At 47.4% G+C, this 15,920-nt stretch overlaps 1 pseudogene; it reads right to left on the bottom strand.

The window, feature by feature from the left end:
- Positions 1-9,236: 9,236 nt before the first annotated feature.
- Positions 9,237-10,253, bottom strand: LOC149452495 (olfactory receptor 5P6-like; annotated as a pseudogene).
- Between the last annotated feature and the right edge of the window lie 5,667 nt (positions 10,254-15,920).

Below are 15,920 nucleotides of genomic sequence, written 5' to 3'. Positions count from 1 at the left end.
TTGGCAGCAGCATGAGGAGGTGGTATATAGGGGCCCATGGCAGATTAGGGGCCTGGCAGCAGCTATGGGAGGCCCGTAATCTGCCAGCACCCTATGTCAAAAAATTGAAAACACAAGCAGTGTGAAGAGACCTGAATGTGGCACATGGCAGAGTGTGGCGATGGAGACAGCAGCAATGGGAGGCCGTACAGGGACCCATGAGAGACTCTGGACTTGGCAGCAGCATGAGGAGGCGGTATATAGGGGCCCATGGCAGATTAGGGGCCTGGCAGCAGCTATGGGAGGCCCGTAATCTGCCAGCACCCTATGTCAAAAAATTCAACACAACAGCAGTGTGTGAGGAGACCTGAAAGTGGCACATGGCAGAGTGTGGCGATGGAGACAGCAGCAATGGGAGGCCGTACAGGGACCCATGAGAGACTCTGGACCTAGCAGCAGAATGAGGAGGCGGTATATAGGGGCCTATGGCAGATTAGGGGCCTGGCAGCAGCTATAGGAGGCCCGTAATCTGCCAGCACCCTATGTCAAAAAATTCAACACACCAGCAGTGTGTGAGGAGACCTGAAAGTGGCACATGTTTGAGGCATGATTCATGGCGGATTTAGTCAGTTGTGTCAGGAACTGGTGGTTTGAAATCCAGACTAATCCACGCCTGATTCATTTTCACAAACGTGATTCTCTCCACACTTTGGGTGGACAGTCGTGTCCTCCGCGGAGTTGCAATATCTCCTGCCGCACTAAACACGCGCTCCGATGCCACGCTACTGGCCGGGCATGACAGCCTTTCAAGGGCAAATTCAGCTAGTTGGGGCCAAAGGTCAAGTTTCGTTGCCCAGTAGTCAAGGGGATTGTCTACCTCGGTTGGCAGGGTGCTGTCCAAGTAGGCCCAAGCCTGTTGTTTGAGCTCCTGCTCCAGGTCCACCTGATGCTGCTGCTGCTGCTGCGGCTGGTTAGTAGTTTCCTCACTGCGCTGGTGAAGAAAGCTACTCATCATCGACTGCAGACTGAGGCAGCCGCTGCTGGTGGAGCTGCCACTGCTCCTACCACCCCACCCCTCCCCTGCTGCCATGCCAGCGGAACGCGAGCGCACAGGGCCCACAGTGTCTGAGGATGGACGTTGGCGCACAAAGGCAGAGACCAACTGACTACATAGGTGGTTTTTATAGTACGTAATTTTGGCCTCCCTCTCAGCAGGTGTGAAAAAGGCCACCATTTTGGACCGGTAGCGAGGGTCCAACAAGGTGGACAGCCAAAAGTCATCCCTCTGTCTGATGGTTATTATTCGGCTGTCGCTACGCAAGAAAGCGAGCATGCTATGGGCCATTTGTGCCAAGGAATGCGAGGGACTCCCTGCCTCCATCTCCACAGCATACTGCCACGGTGCGTCTGGGTCCTCTGTCTCCTCCTCCTCCTCCTCTACCAGATGCTCCTGCTCCTCCACTCCTGTCCGCTGAGTGGAAAAACCACCCATTTCACTCAATAATTCCTGAGCACCAATGTCCTCCTCTACCTCCTCCTCTTCTTCCTGTCCTGCCCCCACAGAGGTCATGTGGCGTTGAGATCTGTGCGCCACGTCTACCGCACCCTGACCAGCCATTGTTAACAGCATTTGTTCCAGGACGTGCAACAGAGGAATGACGTCGTTCATCCCATAGTCCTGCCGACTCACGAATAGCGTGGCCTCCTCAAAGGGCCTGAGCAAGCGGCAGGTGTCACGCATGAGCTGCCAATGGCTGACATCTAAGTTACACAGGGAGTACCTTTATCCGCTTTTAACATCAGGAAATCTGTGATGGCCTTTCGCTGTTCGTAAAGGCGGTCTAACATATGTAGGGTTGAATTCCACCTTGTTGCAACGTCACAGCATGAGGAGTCGGTACGGGGGCCCATGGCAGATTACGTGCCTGGCAGCAGCAATGGGAGGCCCGTAATCTGCCAGCACCCTATGTCAAAAAATTCAACACACCAGCAGTGTGAGGAGACCTGAAAGTGGCACATGGCAGAGTGTGGCGATGGAGACAGCAGCAATGGGAGGCCGTACAGGGACCCATGAGAGACTCTGGACTTGGCAGCAGCATGAGGAGGCGGTATATAGGGGCCCATGGCAGATTAGGGGCCTGGCAGCAGCTATGGGAGGCCCGTAATCTGCCATCACCCTATGTCAAAAAATTCAACACAACAGCAGTGTGTGAGGAGACCTGAAAGTGGCACATGGCAGAGTGTGGCGATGGAGACAGCAGCAATGGGAGGCCGTACAGGGACCCATGAGAGACTCTGGACCTGGCAGCAGCATGAGGAGGCGGTATATAGAGGCCCATGGCAGATTAGGGGCCTGGCAGCAGCTATAGGAGGCCCGTAATCTGCCAGCACCCTATGTCAAAAAATTCAACACACCAGCAGTGTGAAGAGACCTGAAAGTGGCACATGGCAGAGTGTGGCGATGGAGACAGCAGCAATGGGAGGCTGTACAGGGACCCATGAGAGACTCTGGACTTGGCAGCAGCATGAGGAGGCGGTATATAGGGGCCCATGGCAGATTAGGGGCCTGGCAGCAGCTATAGGGGGCCCGTAATCTGGCAGCACCCTATGTCAAAAAATTCAACACACCAGCAGTGTGTGAGGAGACCTGAAAGTGGCACATGGCAGAGTGTGGCGATGGAGACAGCAGCAATGGGAGGCCGTATAGGGACCCATGAGAGACTCTGGAACTGGCAGCAGCATGAGGAGGCGGTATATAGGGGCCCATGGCAGATTTGGGGCCTGGCAGCAGCTATAGGGGGCCCGTAATCTGCCAGCACCCTATGTCAAAAAATTCTACACACCAGCAGTGTGTGAGGAGACCTGAAAGTGGCACATGGCAGAGTGTGGCGATGGAGACAGCAGCAATGGGAGGCCGTACAGGGACCCATGAGAGACTCTGGACTTGGCAGCAGCATGAGGAGGCGGTATATAGGGGCCCATGGCAGATTAGGGGCCTGGCAGCAGCTATGGGAGGTCCGTAATCTGCCAGCACCCTATGTCACTCTCCTCGCCAGTACTTCTTCGCCTGGCTGCTGAAAAGGCCGATGTCTCCCCCCGTTCCTGACCGCCCTCTGTTAGCTCTTCCTCACTGTACAGTGGGGCTGAGCCCACAGCATGCGATACTTCGCTTGGTGAGGGAACAGCAAAGGACAGGGGCAGGTAGAGGACATGTGATTTCAGTGGGCTTGCTCCCGGGCCATGCCAACTAACGGTTGTGTCTGACGTACCCACCGACCGTTGGCTGTAGGTGTCAGAGGTGACCTGGGAAGAGGAAGACAACCGAGCCAACCAATCAATGACGGCAGGGTTGTCGGTGGAGACACGATCGCTGGATGACACCGGGAGCACTGGCCTCTGGCTGCGAATAGTGCTGCCTCGACCCCTTCCTCTGCTGCCACGTCTGCTCGCTCCTAAAAAATTGCCTCCTCTGCCACTCCTCTGCATGTTGTCTGACATACTCTTTAATTCAACGATTATGTGTCCCTGAGTAACAATTCTCTGGCACTCAGTAACAATTCTGTCTGTCCCTGAGTAAAAATTCTGTGGCCCTAAGTAAAGTTTCTGTGGCCCTGAGTAACAATTCTCTGGCACTCAGTAACAATTCTGTCTGTCCCTGAGTAACAATTCTCTGGCACTCAGTAACAATTCTGTCTGTCCCTGAGTAAAAATTCTGTGGCCCTAAGTAAAGTTTCTGTGGCCCTGAGTAACAATTCTCTGGCACTCAGTAACAATTCTGTCTGTCCCTGAGTAAAAATTCTGTGGCCCTAATTAAAGTTTCTGTGGCCCTGAGTAACAATTCTCTGGCACTCAGTAACAATTCTGTCTGTCCCTGAGTATGAATTCTGTGGCCCTAACTAGCGTTTCTTTGTCCCTAAGTAACAGTTCTGTGGCCCTGAGTAACAATTCTGTGTCTGTGCGAGTAACAATTCTGTGGCCCTAAGTAACAGTTCTGTGGCCCTCAGTAACAGTTCTGTGTCTGTGCGAATAACAATTCTGTGTCTGTGCGAGTAACAATTCTGTGGCCCTAAGTAACAGTTCTGTGGCCTTCAGTAACAATTCTGTGTCTGTGCGAGTAACAATTCTGTGTCTGTGCGAGTAACAATTCTGTGGCCCTAAGTAAAGTTTCTGTGGCCCTAAGTAACAATTCTCTGGCACTCAGTAACAATTCTGTCTGTCCCTGAGTAACAATTCTCTGGCACTCAGTAACAATTCTGTCTGTCCCTGAGTAAAAATTCTGTGGCCCTAAGTAAAGTTTCTGGGGCCCTGAGTAACAATTCTCTGGCACTCCGTAACAATTCTGTCTGTCCCTGAGTAACAATTCTCTGGCACTCAGTAACAATTCTGTCTGTCCCTGAGTAAAAATTCTGTGGCCCTAATTAAAGTTTCTGTGGCCCTAAGTAACAATTCTCTGGCACTCAGTAACAATTCTGTCTGTCCCTGAGTAACAATTCTCTGGCACTCCGTAACAATTCTGTCTGTCCCTGAGTAACAATTCTCTGGCACTCAGTAACAATTCTGTCTGTCCCTGAGTAAAAATTCTGTGGCCCTAAGTAAAGTTTCTGTGACCCTGAGTAACAATTCTCTGGCACTCAGTAACAATTCTGTCTGTCCCTGAGTAACAATTCTCTGGCACTCAGTAACAATTCTGTCTGTCCCTGAGTAAAAATTATGTGGCCCTAAGTAAAGTTTCTGTGGCCCTGAGTAACAATTCTCTGGCACTCCGTAACAATTCTGTCTGTCCCTGAGTATGAATTCTGTGGCCCTAACTAGCGTTTCTTTGTCCCTAAGTAACAGTTCTGTGGCCCTGAGTAACAATTCTGTGTCTGTGCGAGTAACAATTCTGTGGCCCTAAGTAACAGTTCTGTGGCCCTCAGTAACAGTTCTGTGTCTGTGCGAGTAACAATTCTGTGTCTGTGCGAGTAACAATTCTGTGGCCCTAAGTAAAGTTTCTGTGGCCCTCAGTAACAGTTCTGTGTCTGTGCGAGTAACAATTCTGTGTCTGTGCGAGTAACAATTCTGTGGCCCTAAGTAAAGTTTCTGTGGCCCTAAGTAACAATTCTCTGGCACTCAGTAACAATTCTGTCTGTCCCTGAGTAACAATTCTCTGGCACTCAGTAACAATTCTGTCTGTCCCTGAGTAAAAATTCTGTGGCCCTAATTAAAGTTTCTGTGGCCCTGAGTAACAATTCTCTGGCACTCCGTAACAATTCTGTCTGTCCCTAAGTATGAATTCTGTGGCCCTAACTAGCGTTTCTTTGTCCCTAAGTAACAGTTCTGTGGCCCTGAGTAACAATTCTGTGTCTGTGCGAGTAACAATTCTGTGGCCCTAAGTAACAGTTCTGTGGCCCTCAGTAACAGTTCTGTGTCTGTGCGAGTAACAATTCTGTGTCTGTGCGAGTAACAATTCTGTGGCCCTAAGTAAAGTTTCTGTGGCCCTAAGTAACAATTCTCTGGCACTCAGTAACAATTCTGTCTGTCCCTGAGTAACAATTCTCTGGCACTCAGTAACAATTCTGTCTGTCCCTGAGTAACAATTCTGTGGCCCTAAGTAAAGTTTCTGTGGCCCTGAGTAACAATTCTCTGGCACTCCGTAACAATTCTGTCTGTCCCTGAGTATGAATTCTGTGGCCCTAACTAGCGTTTCTTTGTCCCTAAGTAACAGTTCTGTGGCCCTGAGTAACAATTCTGTGTCTGTGCGAGTAACAATTCTGTGGCCCTAAGTAACAGTTCTGTGGCCCTCAGTAACAGTTCTGTGTCTGTGCGAGTAACAATTCTGTGTCTGTGCGAGTAACAATTCTGTGGCCCTAAGTAACAGTTCTGTGGCCTTCAGTAACAATTCTGTGTCTGTGCGAGTAACAATTCTATGTCTGTGCGAGTAACAATTCTGTGGCCCTAAGTAAAGTTTCTGTGGCCCTAAGTAACAATTCTCTGGCACTCAGTAACAATTCTGTCTGTCCCTGAGTAACAATTCTCTGGCACTCAGTAACAATTCTGTCTGTCCCTGAGTAAAAATTCTGTGGCCCTAAGTAAAGTTTCTGTGGCCCTGAGTAACAATTCTCTGGCACTCCGTAACAATTCTGTCTGTCCCTGAGTATGAATTCTGTGGCCCTAACTAGCGTTTCTTTGTCCCTAAGTAACAGTTCTGTGGCCCTGAGTAACAATTCTGTGTCTGTGCGAGTAACAATTCTGTGGCCCTAAGTAACAGTTCTGTGGCCCTCAGTAACAGTTCTGTGTCTGTGCGAGTAACAATTCTGTGTCTGTGCGAGTAACAATTCTGTGGCCCTAAGTAACAGTTCTGTGGCCTTCAGTAACAATTCTGTGTCTGTGCGAGTAACAATTCTATGTCTGTGCGAGTAACAATTCTGTGGCCCTAAGTAAAGTTTCTGTGGCCCTAAGTAACAATTCTCTGGCACTCAGTAACAATTCTGTCTGTCCCTGAGTAACAATTCTCTGGCACTCAGTAACAATTCTGTCTGTCCCTGAGTAAAAATTCTGTGGCCCTAAGTAAAGTTTCTGGGGCCCTGAGTAACAATTCTCTGGCACTCCGTAACAATTCTGTCTGTCCCTGAGTAACAATTCTCTGGCACTCAGTAACAATTCTGTCTGTCCCTGAGTAAAAATTCTGTGGCCCTAATTAAAGTTTCTGTGGCCCTAAGTAACAATTCTCTGGCACTCAGTAACAATTCTGTCTGTCCCTGAGTAACAATTCTCTGGCACTCCGTAACAATTCTGTCTGTCCCTGAGTAAAAATTCTGTGGCCCTAAGTAAAGTTTCTGTGACCCTGAGTAACAATTCTCTGGCACTCAGTAACAATTCTGTCTGTCCCTGAGTAACAATTCTCTGGCACTCAGTAACAATTCTGTCTGTCCCTGAGTAAAAATTCTGTGGCCCTAAGTAAAGTTTCTGTGGCCCTGAGTAACAATTCTCTGGCACTCCGTAACAATTCTGTCTGTCCCTGAGTATGAATTCTGTGGCCCTAACTAGCGTTTCTTTGTCCCTAAGTAACAGTTCTGTGGCCCTGAGTAACAATTCTGTGTCTGTGCGAGTAACAATTCTGTGGCCCTAAGTAACAGTTCTGTGGCCCTCAGTAACAGTTCTGTGTCTGTGCGAGCAACAATTCTGTGTCTGTGCGAGTAACAATTCTGTGGCCCTAAGTAAAGTTTCTGTGGCCCTCAGTAACAGTTCTGTGTCTGTGCGAGTAACAATTCTGTGTCTGTGCGAGTAACAATTCTGTGGCCCTAAGTAAAGTTTCTGTGGCCCTAAGTAACAATTCTCTGGCACTCAGTAACAATTCTGTCTGTCCCTGAGTAACAATTCTCTGGCACTCAGTAACAATTCTGTCTGTCCCTGAGTAAAAATTCTGTGGCCCTAATTAAAGTTTCTGTGGCCCTGAGTAACAATTCTCTGGCACTCCGTAACAATTCTGTCTGTCCCTAAGTATGAATTCTGTGGCCCTAACTAGCGTTTCTTTGTCCCTAAGTAACAGTTCTGTGGCCCTGAGTAACAATTCTGTGTCTGTGCGAGTAACAATTCTGTGGCCCTAAGTAACAGTTCTGTGGCCCTCAGTAACAGTTCTGTGTCTGTGCGAGTAACAATTCTGTGTCTGTGCGAGTAACAATTCTGTGGCCCTAAGTAAAGTTTCTGTGGCCCTAAGTAACAATTCTCTGGCACTCAGTAACAATTCTGTCTGTCCCTGAGTAACAATTCTCTGGCACTCAGTAACAATTCTGTCTGTCCCTGAGTAAAAATTCTGTGGCCCTAAGTAAAGTTTCTGGGGCCCTGAGTAACAATTCTCTGGCACTCAGTAACAATTCTGTCTGTCCCTGAGTAACAATTCTCTGGCACTCAGTAACAATTCTGTCTGTCCCTGAGTAAAAATTCTGTGGCCCTAAGTAAAGTTTCTGTGGCCCTAAGTAACAATTCTCTGGCACTCAGTAACAATTCTGTCTGTCCCTGAGTAACAATTCTCTGGCACTCAGTAACAATTCTGTCTGTCCCTGAGTAAAAATTCTGTGGCCCTAATTAAAGTTTCTGTGGCCCTAAGTAACAATTCTCTGGCACTCAGTAACAATTCTGTCTGTCCCTGAGTAACAATTCTCTTGCACTCAGTAACAATTCTGTCTGTCCCTGAGTAAAAATTCTGTGGCCCTAATAACGTTTCTGTGGCCCTAAGTAACAATTCTCTGGCACTGAGTAACAATTCTGTCTGTCCCTGAGTATGAATTCTGTGGCCCTAACTAGCGTTTCTTTGTCCCTAAATAACGATTCTGTGGCCCTCATTAACAAGTCTGTGTCCCTGAGTAATGGTTCTCTGTCCCTAAGTAACTTTTCTCTGTCCCCAATTATCGTTTCTGTGGCCCTAACTCTGTCCCTGTCCCTAGTACAGAGCGGTCTGCCTCTGTTCAATGACTGCAGGCAAATGAAGAATTCCAAAATGGCCGCTATTTATAGCTCGACCATTACACAGTGCTGGCTGGCTGGCTGCTGATTGGCTGATGCGATCACATGTAGTTGAGGAATGCATTATGGGTCAGCGCGCCTTGTCTGCACGCCTTCCCAGACATCCCCGCTCCGTCGCCGCACATGTCAGCCGCCATTTTCTGAAAAATTTCGATTCGCGCGTCCGAATTAGGCTATTTTTCGGATTCGGCACGAATCAAAATTTTTCCGATATTCGACTCGAATTCCACTTCGGATACTTCGATTCGCTCATCTCTAACTATAACGTTCACACAAAGCAATGAACATACATTTATTGGGATTTTTTTAACAAAAACATGTAACAGAATACATTTTGGCTTAAATTTATGATTAACTTTGAGTTTACGATATATTTTTTATAGCCGAAAGTAGAAAATATTGGGGTTTTTTTCAAAATTTTCGTGGTTTTTTTGTTTATAGCACAAAAAATAAAAGGTGCACAGATGATCAAATACCGCCAAAAGAAAGCTCTATTTATGTGAAAAAAAGGACATAAAATTAATTTATGTACTGTATTGCATGACCACGCAATTATCAGTTGAATTAGTGCAGCGCCAAACAGCAAAAAAAGGCCTGGTCATTAAGGGGGGTAAATCCTCAGGAGTTCAAGTGGTTAATAAAAATTCAAGCATGGATAGTGGGTATCCTTATGATGAGCATAGAAGGAATGCAGTGTTCTCACCAAGTCTCCATGCAACAGAAGAGACTATCAGGTGGTTTAAGGCTCCATCTAACAGAAATGAAAATAGATGGACTGGGCCTTTATGTGTGGCCATTTGTTTCAGAAAATTGTTTCTGGAAGTTCTATTTTAGCTGCCATGAGCCCAAAATGTGAATATATTTTATAATGGCTCCTCTAATATCCTGGTTCCTCAAGCTGTAGATGAGAGGGTTAAAAAATGGCGTCACCAAGATATATATCAAAGACAGGTATTTGTTTGTATTGGAGGAATTGCTTTTTGGTGAAAAAATATATATAGATGCCAAGCTTCCAAAGTACAGGCAAACTACAGTGAGGTGGGAGCTACAGGTAGAGAAGGCCTTCTGCCTTTTGATGGATGAAGAGATCTTCAGGATGGTGTGGAAGATGAAAATATAGGTGGCAATAATGAACAATAATGGACAATGACAATGAGAGGAGTGGACACCATGGAAGTGACCAGCTTAACAGAAGAAATATCTGAGCACGAAAGTTCCAAAACAGGAGCAACGTCACAGTAGAAATGGTTGATGGTGTCTGGACCACAGAATTCTAACCTATACAAGAAAACATATATTACATGTGACAGCATTAATCCCATTGACCAACATAAACTGACAATCTGAAGTTGAAGTCTACATGTCATAATGACAGTATAATGCAATGGCTTGCAGATGGCCAGGTATCGGTCAAAGGACATGGAAATTAAAAGCAGACACTGAGTGACTCCACATGCTGCTAGCAGATAGGAATGAAATAAACATCTAATAATGGACATTTTTCCACCACCTACCAGTGTCAACCATAACATACTGGGCTGAATATTGCTGGTGAAGAGGATCTCAGACAAGGACAACTGGCTCAGAAAGACATACATGGGAGAATGGAGGTTCTTGCTGACCATAACCAAAAGGCTTACAAGGGCATTTCCTGTTAGAGCCATGATGTAAATGACCAGAAGGAGGACAAAGAGTAAAATTTTTAGATCATGAAGGTCTCCAAAACCCAAGAGGAGAAATTCTGTGACTGCTGTTTGATTCTTCTTTACCATAACCTGGAGATCACAAGACAAATAGGATTTAAAGCCCAAATTCACCATTAGGGCATTACTTCCTCCTCAGTCTTTTACTTGACAAGCAAATAAAAAAAAAATTAAAAAAAACAATACTCATTCTCTCAACACTCCAGGGCCTATGGTGCAGTGCTACATAGAATAGTGTTCATGAATCACAAGGTGAGCGCTGTTATATGGAGAACTGCAGACTGACCAAGGCCAATACTAGAGGAGAATACTAGAGCAGAAGGAGAGGCTTATCATGTAAATGGTCAGAAGACACCTAGAAATATAGTACATACCCTGCAAGTACAGCAAGTAGTGGTTTGAGGACGGGGAAGGATGGGGACTAATCTAACGTTAGGCTTTAACTACTGTCTATACAACTAGTATCAATAAAGTTTTGACATTTGCTTTAATATAGAATGATTGGTCACTGAGTTTGTGCTTAAATGGAATGAATAGCATAGGATATATATATATACTGTATATACACACACTGCTAAAAAAAATTCAAGGAACACTTTGAAAACACATCAGATCTCAATGGGGAAAAATATGCTGGATATCTATACTGATGTGGACTGGGCAATGTGTTAGGAACGTAAGGATGCCCCAGCCTTGCAGTAGCCTAGTCCATTTTGCTCAAATTTCATTGCAGCAACTCAAAATGATACTCAGTAGTTGGTATGGCCCCCACATGCTTGTATGGATGCCTGACAACGCCGGGGCATGCTGCTAATGAGACAACAGATGGTGTTCTGGGTAGGGTCAGACTATTTGGAAACTCGGGCACTGCCCGAGGGCCCGGGGTCAGTAGGGGGCCCCATGAGATGCCCCTGGTACCTTTTTCATAAACTTTTTTGAGTTTGGGCAAGGACACAGGGGCCCCATGATCCCATATTGCCGGGGGCCCCATGAGTTGTCAGTCCACCCCTGGTCCTGGGGGATGTCCTCCCAGATCTGGACCAGGGCATCACTGAGCTCCTGGACAGTCCTAGGTGCAACCTGGCATCGTCGTATAAACCAAAACATGTTATCCCTCAGGTGTTCTATTGGATTTAGGTCAGGCGAGTGTGGGGGCCATTCAGTGGTATCAATTCCTTCATCCTCCAGGACCTGCCTGCATACTGTCACCACATGAGGCCAGGCATTGTTATGAGCAAGGAGGAACTCAGGACCCACTGCACCAGCGTAGGGTCTGACAATGGGTCCAAGGATTTCATCTCGATACCTAATGGAAGTCAGGGTGCCATTGTCTAGCCTGTAGAGGTCTGTGGTGAACCTGCATATTCTGGTGTTCAATGGCAAATGCCAATCAAGCTTTATGGCGCTGGGCAATAAGCACAGGGCCCACTAGAGGATGTCAGGCTCTCAGACCACCCTCATGAAGTCTGTTTTTGATTGTTTGGTCAGAGACATTCACACCAGTGGCCTGCTGAAGGTCATTTTGTAGGGCTCTGGTAGTACCCATCCTGTTCCTCCTTGAACAAGGAGCAAATACCAGCCCTACTGATGGGTTAAGGACCTTCTACGGCCCTGTCCAGCTCTCCTAGAGTAACTGCCTATCTCCTGGAATCTCCTCCATGCTCTTGAGACTGTGCTGGGAGATGCAGCAAACCTTTTGGCAATGTCACATATTGATATGCTATCCTAGAGGAGTTGGACTGCCTGTGCAACCTCTGTAGGGTCCAGGTATCCCCTCATACTACCAGTAGTGACACTGACCCTAGCCAAATGCAAAACTAGTGAAAAACAGTCAGAAAAGATGAGTAAGGAAAAAAATGTCAGTGGCCTCCTCCTGTAAAACCATTCCTGTGTTGGGGTCATCTCATTGCCCATCTAGTGCACCTGTTGTTAATTTCATTAACACCAAAGCAGCTGAAACTGATTAACAACCCCCTCTGCTACTTACCTGACCAGATCAATATCCCAGGAGTGTCAGGCTACGTTCACACTAGCCTTGTGTGCAGGCGGCAGAGAGGCGTTTGGGAAGCGTTTTTACCGCTTCCCAAATGCCTCTGCCAATTCTGCACATTACAGCACATGGTGCTGTTCTAACAGGAGCGTTTGCGTCGCGTCGCGGCAAACCGGACGCCTCTGGTCGAGTCAGGAGGCTTTGAAGCCTCCTATTCTCGTCTATGGTGCCGCTCCGCAAACGCCCGGCCGGCGTTTGCGGTGCGGTTGCGACGCGGTTGCGGGGTGTTAGCGGAGCGGTAACACCACTCAAATGCATTATAGGCGTTTGTGGGGCGTTATTAACGCTCGGCAAACGCCTAGCAACCGCCGCTAAACCGCGCATGCAGCGTTTGCGGAGCGTTTGCCGAGCGTTAAAAACGCTCCGCAAACACCGGACCAACGCTTGCCAAACGCTATAGGGGCGTTTGGCAAGCGTTGGCAAAACAGCCTAGTGTGAACGAGCCCTCACTGACTTGATGCTATGCTCTTATTAAAATGCATTCCTTTAATTTTTTGAGCAGTATACAGTATATAACATTTTTGACCAGAAGGTGGTGATTGAAAGTCTACAAAAGCAAAGGTTGAAGAAGGGACACCCTTCCCCCTCAGTGGTAGTAGAGATTGAAGCCATCCATCTTTTGATTTAACGGGAACAGTTAACAAGTGCAGAGCTAGTCCTGGGCTCCTTGGATTAAAAAAACATCACCATGAGTGCAACCCAAAGTCATAGAAGCAACCTTTACAAAATGTGTATACTTAGGTTTAGATCTAGATACCCTGAGTCTTCATCTAGAGAGCAGGAAATCAAAGGTCATTGAAAGTTTTACAGCTTCTCCTAGTTCTTGAGAGTGCATTATATTGTCAAATATGTTATTTGCTAGCTGTGTCTAAAGCTTTCTTTAGGTTTTGTGATCCTGGGTCAGGGTATGGAGGTTGAAGGCTTCAAAGAGTTTTGAGTGGGATGAGGCCTTCAAGCCTGAGTCCAGGTCTAATTGGAGACCTGTAGGCTGTGTGAGTATACAGGTGTGTACATTCATTATAAGCAAGACTTGGGTAAATCTCAGACCTCCAGCCAGGAGGGAGGTGTGGTCCCATTTGAGGACAGAAGGGTGATCCTGTCTGGAGACAGAGGTGGTCTACTCAAGTGACAGCACTTCATATTGCAGAGATTCTATGTCCATCAGACTGATAGACTTGAGGCAGCTATGCAAGTATGGGAGACTAAGAGATTATCTGGGATATGAGAAAGCTGGGAAAGCTCAGTCCAGGTGACTGAGGGAATCTGTAAGTTTCAGAGGAGTAAGAGAGCCTGGGGCATCAGGAGAACCCACACTGAGAGGCCAGGACAGGGCCAATACAGCAAGGAGCTGTGATTACAAACTGAGTGAGACAGGAGAGAGTTCAGATGTGTCAGGAATGGGCTTGCCAGTAATGGTGGGACTCACCTGCCTTGTGGGCTGCAGTACCAGGGCTGGCCACCGGGTGCTCTCAGCAATCAGAGACTCAACTCTGCAGTCAGCCAAACACCTGAAGCTGATTACGGAGGTGTATTTAAGGGATGGCCAGACCTGCAGTCTGTGCCTTGGTGTGTGTTTTTCCATGGGCCCCTGTATCTTGTAACCTGTTCCTGCCTCCCCCCACTGACAACAATGATGGGACACTATTCCTCCCACTGACACCAATGATGGGACACTATTCCTCCCACTGACACCAATGATGGGGCACTATTCCTCCCACTGACACCAATGATGGTGCACTATTCCTCCCACTGATACCAATGATGGAGCATTATTCCTCCCACTGACAACAATGATGAGACACTATTCCTCCCACTGACACTAATGATGGGGCACTATCATTGGTGTCAGTGGGAGGAATAGTGCCCCATCATTAGTGTCAGTGGGAGGAATAGTGCCCCATCATTGGTGTCAGTGGAAGGAATAGTGTCCCATCATTGGTATCAGGTGGGAGGAATAGTTCCCCATCATTAGTGTCAGTGGGAGGAATAGTGCCCCATCATTGGTATCAGTGGGAGGAATAGTGTCCCATCATTGGTGTCAGTGGGAGGAATAGTGCCCCATTGGTGTCAGTGGGAGGAATAGGGCCCCAACGTTGGTACCAGTGGGAGGAATAGTGCCCCATCATTGGCATTAGTGGGAGGAATAGTGCCCCATCATTAGTGTCAGTGGGAGGAATAGTGCCCCATCATTGGTGTCAGTGGGAGGAATAGTGCCCCAGCATTGGTGTCAGTGGGAGGAATAGTGCCCCATCATTAGTTTCAGTGTGATAAATCATGTCCCATCATTGGTGCATTGGGAGGAATAGCGGGCCATCGTTGTCAGTGGGCGGAGCTCTAATAGGAAGAAGTGGAGCCTAAAGAGGAATGGGTGGAATTTGCAGGTGAAAGGGTGGGACACATTTAGATGCGGGGGGGGGGGGTGAAACAGTCCTGGGTGGCAGGCTAATCCAGTTTCCCACTATCTGGCTCAGGGGGTGTAGGTCTACTTACTCAGTCCTTCTCCTGTGCTGCTGGTGGGTTGGTTCCCTCTACCAGGCCTTCTAGCTGGGTCCTTCCTTCCCTGCTGCACAAGTGATCCTCCTTCAGGAGGCTGATGAAGTCTTGAGTTTTCCTCCTTCCAAGGTCCCAGCCTGGAGGTGAGCTCTTCTTTCATCTGGGCCCCCTCCCAGGCTCCTACACCTCAGCCTCACATCCTTCTCTTCCACCCGAACTCCTCTTCTACTCTCCTGCAGCTGAGCAGGCTCAATTACTCTTAAAGGCTGTCCCAACCCTTTGCCAATCCTCCTGTTGGGAATTGGCCAGGATCCTCTAAGTGTACAGATGAGCCACTGCTTCTAGATGTTTCTCCAAAGTTTTAGAACAGGGAGAAATCTCAAAGGGCTGGTCTGCAGAGCCTCTCAGGTCTGATCCAAATTTAACCCCTGACTGTTGCACCTGAGCTGCTGCTCTGTCTAACAATTGAAGCTAGAGCTCTCCCTAGCTACCTAGTAGGGTGTTACAGGGGGACTTAATGGCAGAGTTCTCTAGCAGTCCCGTGTAACATGCCCCCAGTGTCTGACTATTTGTCTCCTATAGTTTGGCTCTAGTCTCGAACCATACCCATATCTTGTCTGCAGTCTTTAACCAATAGTTTTAGTAAGCTTACAATCTCTGTCCTCTTTTATTCTCTCAGCTTATTGCATTTCAAATCTTGATATAATAGTATGTACAGGGGCGGACTGACCATTTGGAAACTCGGGCACTGCCTGAGGGCCCGGGGTCAGTAAGGTGCCCCATGAGATGCCCCTGGTACCTTTTTCACAGGCTTTTTTGAGTTTGGGCAAAGACACAGGGGCCCCATGATCCCCTATTGCCCGGGAGCCCCATGAGTTGTCAGTCCGCCCCTGAGTATGGCATTTTTATGGCTGGAGTGTCTCTGAAAATGTGCCAATGGAACAAAATTGCCTAAAGACCCCCACAAAAACTAATAATAAAATATAAAAGTATATAAAAAGTAAATATCTAGACATCTTGTACCTGTTAGAGCAACGTCACTCCTAGTATCATAGTAAGTAACACCCTTACTCTTGACAACTCTTTATATTTCTGTTTCTTACAGTCAAGGGAATAACAGCTCCTAGTAATGAGACAACTGAGTAATCGTTATGTATTGTCAGCGGACTGTTACATGCACACGCCTGATATAA

Source organism: Staurois parvus, unplaced genomic scaffold (assembly GCF_062004578.1).
Source record: "Staurois parvus isolate SC_StPar_1 unplaced genomic scaffold, SC_StPar_1.0 ptg000470l, whole genome shotgun sequence".
Taxonomy (NCBI): domain Eukaryota; kingdom Metazoa; phylum Chordata; class Amphibia; order Anura; family Ranidae; genus Staurois; species Staurois parvus.
This window is presented reverse-complemented; position numbering and strand designations above follow the sequence as displayed.